Genomic DNA, 10,729 nt, shown 5'->3' with positions numbered 1-10,729 from the left:
ATTAAAGATTAAACTAGAACTTGAATGATGAGCAGGCGTTAGTTGGCCACGTGGGACAAGGAGAATAGTCCAAGCAAAGGGAATAATAGCTTTGTGAAGGCTCATGTAAGAGTGATGCTGGTATGTTGAGTCTAAGAGAAGACTGGAAAGTTGGTGGAGGCTAGAAAAGTCTGTAGGTCCTTTGATTTAGTCCCTGAATAGTATTTCTTCTCCTAATGTAAGTAGTTCAATCACTATTAAGTATCTGTACATTAATAAACTGATGATAGCTACTATTTGTTATGCTTCGCAGCTGCTAATTACTTTCGTATTCGTTTTTACAACAATCTGTAAAAAAGAAAAAATGGACTTTACGTATAAAAAACTGAAGCATTGGTTTAGTAATTTGCCTAAGGTGCTGTTATGTAGGCTACAAGGTGAAGAGTGGACTTGAGAGGAGGAAAGTGGATCTGAGGATACCAGGTTATGTGTTAGGCTCTTAATCATACTTGTTATACAGGGGCATGGTGGCTTGGATTTGGGTAAGTAGCATTGGGCATGGAGAGAGGTAACATGTTGGAGATGGTTTTTTAGGCAGTATCAGAGAAGAACTTGGTGATTCGTTCTGAGGGGAGACTCCCAGGATTCTTAGCAGCTGCACTGAAGGGCTTGTTGGACACTGAGCTAGGGGACATTGGAAAATAGGATTGTGGGCAAAGACATTGATGTTGTATCCAGGGTTAGGTGTTTTAAGATGGGAGAGACAGAAATGTTTAAATGTTAGTCGATGGATCCAGGTGAGAGATAAGGTAACAAACATTTAATATAGAATGACGTTCAGAAGTAAGGAATCCAGAATAGGTGTGGAAGGACTAGCCTTTGATAGATGAATTCTTCTGGGTCCTTCCTTAAGGCTGAATGAAGACATGCTGGATTGACCCATTACAAAATTTCTTCTATTACTGTTCTTTAAGTCCAGTGGATTAAGAAGGCAAGTTGAATAAGTTTTATGTTAAGGCTATTTAAAATTAAACAGAGAATGTGCACAGTCTTTTTTTTTTTTTTTTTTTGCACAGTCTTAATAAGTTATCCACTCACATTTTTTTATATTAGCATGGATGAGTGCCAGGGCTGACTGGCAGACCCTGAGCGACGGATGAACAGATTGCCTCTGACACAAGTTTCTGTGAAAGAGAGGGGTAAGGGACTGTTTTACTTTAGAAGTAAAAAGCAGTCCTGTTTGCCTGCCTTCTTAGGCTTTTATTCTTACAACAGCTTGAACTAAAATTAACCTCTAGATACAATCAGCAGGGTAACTATCCTTAAGAAAGTATGTGCTTCTACAAGGTCGGGTCTTTAAAGACTAAACAGAGATTCTAGCAAAACACCCGGGGGATCGGACTTGTTTGGAAAAGTCAAGGTAGGAGCTGCCGCCTTCGGCAAGGTCCCTTCAGAGGCCCCCGACCTTTTGGAGAATCCTCCTTACAGACCTTCCAACCAAGTCCTGTGCTTCCCCACAGATGAGTTTATTTTCACGAGTGACTGTCAGACTCCTAGATTACCCTCTACTTTCTCTGATCTATCATGTGATCCTTGGCATCTAATTCCGTGGGTCTCAACTAAATAGCTTTGGGCATGGTGCCACCTATTTGATGGCCGATATTCTTTATTAACCTTGAAATTCTCTTTTATTTTAGCTCCAAATAATTTACCTATTCTAAAATACTTTGATAACATGTATATCCCAGAATGTTTGGATTCTCCAGGTATCAAGAATATAGACCATGATCACCTTAGTCGGGTAGTTCATTTGGTTAGAACATTGTTGTGATACACTAAGGCTGTGGGTTTGATCCTCCATCACAGCACATACAAGAATCAACCAATGATTGCTTAAATAAGTGGAACAACAAATCTATGTTTCTCTCCAAAATAAATCAAAATTTAAAAAAAGATTATAGACCAAGATCAAAGGAAAAAGATACCAAAAAGACAAGAATATAGTTCAGAACTTTCTGAATGCATTGTGGGCAGAAAGCTTAAATGTAAGCAATTGAATAATTAAAATGATTATAAAAATTTTAGAGCTAAATGCTATTTAAGCATAAATGTTTTAGAATGAAGAAGCTTTTGATAGTTGTAATAAGCTTGCACTTCCTTTGGGTATCTTATAAATTACAGCTTCTGCAATTACATAAACATGGAATTATGTTGGTCTCTGGGTCTTGTTTAATGGATGTCACACATTTCCTGTATATAAATTCTCCAAATTAAAAATATTAATCCAAAAGTCTAGGAGCAAAAATATCATCGGTAGAAAAGCACTATTTTACATAACTTTGTAGCTATGACTGTTACTTTTATTCACCTGTTTCAAAGGAATGCCTAGGATGTTTTATAAGTGTTTATGTTTATGTCTGACATACCTATTAGTGCTTACTATAGAGGAATGGTATTGACTATTTAATTTCAGTTGTCTACATTTTCAAAACAATGAAGACATATCACTGACCATAAAATAGAAATAGCAGCCATTCAAAATAGTTGAACATTTATTGTACCGTTTACAGAAGCAATCTCATTATTAAACCAAATATAGCCAGTTTATGTGCGTATGCAGATGCAGGGATCTATCGTGTATATTACAATTTGTAACTTTAAAATACACAAATGTAATGGATATTTGGTTTATTTTCAATAGACTCTATAAAACAGATTCTGTACCTGTGTGCTCTCTAAGGAGTCATTTTGATTTCAACTGAAGATTTGAAAGTTGTTTTTTTATGAAACTAACCTCCCCCACCCCCCTTTTCAAGCAAATGAACCACTGAAGAAAAAGTATTAAAGGAGAGTGATTCTGTACCCTTTAAATTTCAGATTTACATTTGTGGTTTCTTTTTTAACATATATTTTTATTGATTTTAGAGAGAAAGGGAGAGGGAGAGAGAGAGAGAAACGTCAATGATGAGAGAGAATCATTGATTGGCTGCCCCCTACACTGGGGATTGAGCCCGCAACTCGGGCATGTGCCCTTGACTGGAATCGAACTCGGGACCCTTCAGTCCTAGGCCAACGCTCTATCCACTGAGCCGAACCAGCTAGGGCCAGAGCCCTTCTTTAAATTAAATGAACAACGGTGAGAAATCTACAAAGCGTAGCCTGTGCCTGCAGAGTTTGAAGGGACCTTGGCGTGGAGTGCCTAGATAGAAGGGTTGGTAACTGCCATCCTGTTCTAGGTTGCCACAGCCCTCAAGGCTATGGAAGAATTATTTAGAAGTTCTTTGGGCAAAACCATGGTCTGGAGCTGAATTTGGCTCAGATTTTCTTTTTCTTAATCTTTACCTGAGGATATTTTTACATTGATTTTTTTTTTTTTTTTTTTTTTAGAGTGCAAGCGAGTGGGAGAGACAGAGAGAGAAACATTGATGTGAGAGAGACACATTGACTGTTTGCCTGCAACTGAGGTACATGCCCTTTGACCAGAATCAAACCTGGGACCCTTCAGTCCTGAGCCAGATTGGCTAGGGCTGGACTCAGGTTTTAAAACAAATTGAAACAGAAGGTATTTGTGTTATATATTCATTAAATCTCAAAGGAAAAGACTGGTAGCCATTAGGAAACCATGAAGTCCTAAATCACTAATGGGGCAATGCCTCTTTAATCATTGCAGATGCTCTAATGCAAGGTGGCTCGGTCGGTCTAAAAATCCTCACAAACACTAAATCTAAGGAACAATTACATTTTATTAAACTGAGTTTAAAAAATAATGATTTGAGTAAATATAACCAATTCCTTACATTTTGAAAATTTTAAACCTTATCTCTCAAGAAATATATTTTAAAAAATTTTCCTTGACTGGAATCAAACCCAGGACCCTCCAGTCTGCAGGCTGACACTCTGTCCACTGAGCCAAATAAACTAGGGCTCTTTCAATAACCTTAAGCTTCCTTCCTTATACTGGTAGTTCTGATTTTTTAAAAAAAATGCACCAATAGGGAAAGTAAAACTCAGATTGTTTAATTGCTTTAGTGAGAGAAATAATATGCTAAGGGAAAGGCAGTTTTACTAGGAACAAAGTCTTTTAAGCTTTGCCATCTTCCTGTAGCAGGACAGGGATAGAGGGCATTCCCAGTTTTCACTGACCCTATAATGCCCGTTGCTACAGGTGGAAAATGTGTATGTTCTGGCTGCTACTCAGGTCACAGACTGTTGTACCTTTTCCTTGTGATTATTTGGAAGGTATCTGTACTAAGTAAGGATGGGCCCATGAAGTTGCCTTTGTCAGAGGAAAGTAGCCCACTGCAACCTGGTCTGTGTGGAATAGGAGTGTCTGCATTTTGTCCTGGTGTGGACTCAGCCATGGCCATAACTTCAGGGATCAGAGACGGGTGGTGATGAAATGACCCAGCCAGCTTTCCGCTTGGATTATTTGGAGTAAAAAAAAAAAGCTCTGGCAGTCTGGCCAGTGTTGCTCAGTGGTTGAGTGTGGACCTCTGAATTAGGAGGTCATGGTTCGATTCCTGGTCAGGGCATATGCCCAGATTGCAGGCTCAATCAGTAGGGGCATGTGGGAGACAGCTGATCAATGGTACTCTCTCATCATTGATGTTTCTATCTCTCCTCCTCTCCCTTTCTCTCTGAAATCAATAAAAATATATTTTTAAAAAGAAAGACATGGCATAAACGGAGATAATGTCAAAGTACTAGTGCCATTAGTGAATCTGATATATCTTTAAATCTTTTTCCTTTAAGTTTGTTTACCTGGGCATGCTTTTTATTTGTAACCTGAGCAGAGCAATAACAGAAATTGGTACCAGGAGTGAGATAGGACTACTCTTTTAAGGCCTTTATTTCATTATCAGTATCTTCATGAACATAGGGAAGTCCCATTAGAGGCACATTCTTTTATGACTCCAAACACTGTATGCTGTGGGGGACAGAGAGAACTTAAGACTGCCTACCATTTCTCTTGAGTATTCCCTGACTAGATGTTAAAAGGGAGACGTTAATCTTTCAACTGATCCTAGATTATTTGTGCCGTGTAGTATGAGCTTCTCACTGTGCTAAGTGTGATTCTAGTGTTTAAAGATAAGTACTTTTAAAAATATATATATATATACAAGATGGCCTCAAATGCAAGCCAACTACTTCATCTGGTGCTCACCCAAAGAATGAGCCATCTGTTTGAACACTCAGGAAAAATTGGCTGTGTTGGGCGTATTGAGAGTCTGCTTCCAACATGGTCTGTAAATGTTGTATACTGTATTTTAAAGGTGACTTAGATTTCCAAGCATAATTTTGACTCCGTGAGGTTTTTTTTTTTTTCTTCTTGTGTATACATCTCTGTATGAAATGCAACTCCACTGAAATAAGTGCTGTATCCTTCCAATTTTCTTTTGTTACCAGACAACATAGATGTCTGCAACAGTTCTTTATCTCCCAAGGTGTATGGAGATCTTTTTTTAAAAAATCTTTTCTTTAAAGGAATTAAAATAATGATCTGAATATAAAGCGAGGTTTTGAGCAAATATTTAAAAAGTTTACATATAGTTATAGATGACCCATACAAAGTCAGGGCTATTATAAATTTTTGCCAAATGGTCTATTTAGTGAAAGAGGTGCATAGATAAATACTTAGGCAGGTATTCATCCAGTGATTTACCCAGCCACGTGCCATCTCTGGACTCAGGGAGAGGCAAGATCTGTTGCCCTAAAGCAGGGAAAAGCAAGCAGCACAACCAAGACCTTGGGCGATCATTGGCAGCTGCCCCAGTTGTGTCTACCTTAGTCTCCTTTTCCTTCTTTCTTTCTTTCTTTCTTTCTTTCTTCTTTCTTTCTTTCTTTCTTTCTTTCTTTCTTTCTTTCTTTTTCTTTCTTTCTTTCTTTCTTTCTTTCTTTCTTTCTTTCTTTCTTTCTTTCTTTTTTTTTTTTGTGGCACTTTCATAACTACTAGTATTTGACCATCAGCAGTCAGTCCTCATCCACATTAACTCTTCATAGATTTTTGAAAGTGGTGACAGGCACATAGGTGACCAACACATAGACCTTGTTCGGTGAAGCTTCATCCTCATTACGTCTTCTGGACAGCCACACCTGGGTACGGTATGGCACGTTCCTTATTCCTTGGACCCAGACAGCTTTGCGGAGCCTGGTGTCAATGCGCACATCTGGAGTTCCCATCTCCTTCCTGGCAAATTTCCGGATCTCTGAGTGCTTAGGGGGCACCCTTCTTGAAACCCTGTATTCTCTGGTCACTACCTCGTTGATGGCAGACTAGCCTCTTTCTCACTACCCTTCTTTATGGGAGCCATTATGCAGGGCCCGAGTTGGAAAAGCTACGTCAGTGTCCTTCAGTTGGGAATCACCTGGGATTTTTAGGTCCTGCCCATGTCTGCAGATGAAGCTCTTAGCCTATAAAATCTTCATGGGTTTCAAATTAGCTGCTCTCTTTCTGATTGATGTATCGGATTGGCCTCTCTACCCGCGTTTCTACAGTTTTATTGCGTTGTTTGGAGCTGTGCTTTAAGGTGTGGCACTGTGGCTCTGGGGACTTTCATTAATCCTCCCGATGGTGGTCAGGCACTCCTGTCTTTCTGGCCTAGCCAGGTAGTCCTGTGGCGAGCATTGCATTGCTGATTCTCGACTCTCTGTGTCCGGTCATCGCAGGAATGATTCTGTCTTGCTAATTAATTTTTAGTGTGGCTTGTAGATGATGCTCATGAAACAAGTGAAATGTGACAGGCTCACAATCCATAAAGAAGCCCAAGTAAAAGCAACTCTTCTCTAGATGGTTAAGTCTACTTGGGACTTACTGCCGGCTTGATCCCCGGGTCCTAAAGCACTTGCTAGGAAACCCGGTTCTCCTCTGTCTTGTCTGACAGTATGTGGGTAATTTCCACCATTCATCAAGGCTCAAATATTGTATCAAAAATATTTCCCAAGTGTTGGCTTTTTCAGCATAAATCTTCGAGGCAACAGCCACTCAATGTGAAACATTTATAACAATGGAGTTGAAAGGAATGGTAGTAATTCAGTTCTGCTTTGTCACCCGATTGCTATAATAGCCATCACCTTAGCCCTTTATAGGCAGCCTTTTTGGTTTTCAGACAGTTCTGATTATTAGAAAGCATTCTTGTTGCTCTGCCTTCTGCTTTCTTGTTGGTGCTAATTCGGTTCTCTCAGGACAAGGTCCAGCAAGCAGGCTGCTCTATCTAAGCATCCTGTCTACTCCCACCCACTCATCTTCTCTCCAGGTGAATTTTAAAGACACATCAGACAAGGAAATGTCTATGGGGTGATACACTTTCACTGGTTTTCTGCAAGAAACTAGTTTCTATTTCTGGAAGCTTCTTATTAGGGTCCTAAAATGGTCAATAGCCCCTAGCACGACAAATTTAAGAATATAATCTTTCCCTAAAAGTTTTTATTTTCAATTGCATTTGATGATGCTTGTGAAATACAAAAAAAACAACTCTTCAAAGAAAGGGAGTGTAAATTTGTGGGAAGTTAAGGAAATTCTTAACTTCTGAAATAAATCCTTGTAAGAGTTGTATTATTAGAACATAAAAAAGTCCAGGCAAGTTTACTGTTGGAACAATGGTTTGTTTTAAACAATTCAAGCTGTGTTAAGCATCTCTAAGTGTTACTAGGTGACCACTTAGCTATGGGGCAGTGCGAGTATAACAACAGCTTTTTGGACTTTGGTATATTCCTTCTTGGTTTAATCCCAGCATATGTCATATAGAAACCATGCTTGTCCTGAAGGTAAAGTTATACTTTTAAAGTTATTATTATGATCAAAGTAATATTTACACTTTGTTAAAAATTAACTGATATAAAATGGTTTTAAATAAAAAGTAAAAATCTCCCACTCTATCCTCAGTACCTCTCTACAGTTAGTCACTTCTTGACTGTTCTAGTTTTCATTCTAAAGGTGGCTACCTCCAGACCAAATAATATTCTTATTTATCTGTTTCTTGATATATCAAATTTAGACAATATTAGTCAATTTTCTAATATAAAAGATGACTCCCACCTTTCTTTCCTGCCTCCTGGTCAATCTGTCTCAAAGGCCCCAAACTTAGGTTCTACAGAACCTAATGGAGAGGTGGTATTTTCAAGGTCAGGATCTGACTCAGAAGATATGATCTGTGAGGTCAGTGCCCCTCTCTTCCCATAGAACCAACTCAATGACAACCAGAGGCCAAAATATGTCCAACTGCGGTCACGTATTAGTAGCCTGCGTCTCCACCTTTCTTTAAAACTGATTTTCTGTATACAGTATGAGCTGCTGGAAGATGCCGGTCTGGCCATGACTGGAAATGCGAGTCTTGTTCATGGGATTCTGAAGAACAAATATAGGGTCTCATAAAGAATCTCCTAATGCATCCTTTGAAGTCCTTCTCAAGTGGGAAAACTCTATACTTTCGCATATTTACTGGGGACATAAGGAGGGGACTAGGAGACAGACCCTCCCACCCCCCAGTTTCTTCTTCAGTTCTCTCACATATACATTATGACTAATGAGAATTTCTATTTTTTCCTCCTGCATCCCTTTCTGGGTTTATTGCTGACCCTAAAACTTGGGTACTGCACAGAATGCCTGTAACTCCAGAAATGGTATAGGAAGTGAGGATGAGTTAGTCATTGCACTTGACAGTGGGTTTGGCAGCCATGTATTAAACAGATCCCCGCATTTCACAGTAGCATTCGCCTACTAGGACCACATTCAGCATCCGAGCAGGGATGAGGATACTTAGGATTCTGACACCAATTCCGATGTGTTTCCCAACACCACCAAGCAATTCTCTGACACCAGCTGGCTGTCCTACAATTCAACTCAATTCCAGTACCATCTGGAGCTAGCATCAGGCTCCACAGGTTAAGGATTCGGCCCCAAAAGACTGCCCACCCCGCCTTCAGATGCCAATGCGAGCCAGGTTGTCACATGTGCTTCTGACTAGCCAGCTAGAGCCTGCAGGTTTTAAGGACCACTTTATTGGGTTTGACTAATTTGGTAGAGCTGCTCACAGAGCTCAGAGAAACATTTTACTTAATAGCTTACCCGGATATGTAACTCAGGGAGAGTTGGGGGAAGAGATGCCTAGGACAACATTGGAGGCCTCACCAGGATCCCCATTCTCCCAGCACCTCCACTCATTCACCAACCTGGGAGCTCTCTGAACCCCGTCCTTTTTTAAAAAAAATACATTTTATTGATTTTTTACAGAGGGGAAGGGAGAGGGATAGAGAGTTAGAAACATCGATGAGAGAAGCATTGATCAGCTGCCTCTGCAAACTCCCTACTGGTTATGTGCCTGTAACCAAGGTACATGCTAGAATCGAACCTGGGACCCTTAAGTCCGCAGGTCGACACTCTAGCCACTGAGCCAAACCAGTTAGGGCAGTCCTTTTGGGGTTTTAAGGAGGCTTCATTACCTAGGCACGACTGATCCAATCATTGGTCGTTGGAGATTGATTCAACCGCCAGTCCCTCTCACAGAGAGTTCCAACTCTCCAATCCCATGATTGGCCCCTTCAGCAACTACCCCACCGCCCTAGGTGTTTTCCAAAAAAGCACCTCATTAACATAACAAAAGACACCTTTATGCTCTCTTCATTAGGAAACTCCAAGGATTTAAATAGATGGTGCCTTTTATAAATCACACTATCACAATACTGGTTCCCCTTTCCCTGCCCCAGTCCTTCCCAATCTTTGCGGAGGGAGACGGCTCTGAAGACATCACACTCCTAGTTCACTTCGGAGAAACCAGGCTGCCCACAATACTTTTGGTGGCTGTTCCGATCCCAACTGCAGTCATATCACCAGGTGAGTTCCCATGTCCTCCGCAGGGGGTCTTGCTTTGGAGATGACTGGTGTTCACAGATGTTGGGGAAGGGTGCTTGGACAGAGCCCAGGTATGGAGGTGTGGTGGTGCCCATCTTTCCCCTGACCCTCTCTTGGCTAAGACCACAGATTAATTCTTGCTGTGTATTTTGGAGTCATTTCCCAGAGGGATGTGGGTTTGGAGGGACTGGGCCTGGAGTTAGGCCGAAATGCCATATATATTATCATTTAGGTAGGGCATTTTAACTGTCTTTTCTAAATGTTAGTATTTCGTAGTGGAGATAATGCCAACAGTGTGCATGAAAAACTAGGCTTTTTTTTTTTTTTGTCAATGACCATTGCTTTAACATAGGATTTTATAACATCTTTTATGTAATTATTGCCTAAGCAGTGGCAAAAGTATTTTGTTTCTCTATCAAGATAACAGTTAAAAGTTAAGACCCTAAACTTAAAAGTAAACCTAATTCTTAGCAAGAGGTTTAATGTTATAAGTAGAATGTCGTATACATTAAGTTATATTTTGTTTTGCCAAACAAATGGCTTTAAGGAATCATTAGGTCTTTTCCTATCCTTCGTAATTTTGAGAGGAAGGTCTAGATTTGCCTGCTCCCGAGCTTTGACTACCTTACCTAAATAATCCACGAGATGGCAGCAGAGAAATGTTCATTTAAATTTATCATCCACAGAGAGGTTGTTAGAAGCACACTTTAACAAAAAATAGTGTCATCTTTGTAATTTGGTCCTTTATAAGCATCGAGTAGTCAGCGAGAGCTTTCAAACGGTTTCTCAGGTCTTTTACGAGAGACGTAGTGGGGACTTTATTGTCTTTATCCATCTTCAAGGTGTTTTCCTTGCTGACCACTTTTTGCAATGCGAGTCAGGACTAACTGATGCGATGTGCAG

The sequence above is a fragment of the Eptesicus fuscus genome, chromosome 19 (genome assembly GCF_027574615.1).
Source record: "Eptesicus fuscus isolate TK198812 chromosome 19, DD_ASM_mEF_20220401, whole genome shotgun sequence".
Taxonomy (NCBI): domain Eukaryota; kingdom Metazoa; phylum Chordata; class Mammalia; order Chiroptera; family Vespertilionidae; genus Eptesicus; species Eptesicus fuscus.
Note: the sequence above shows the minus strand (reverse complement) of the source record.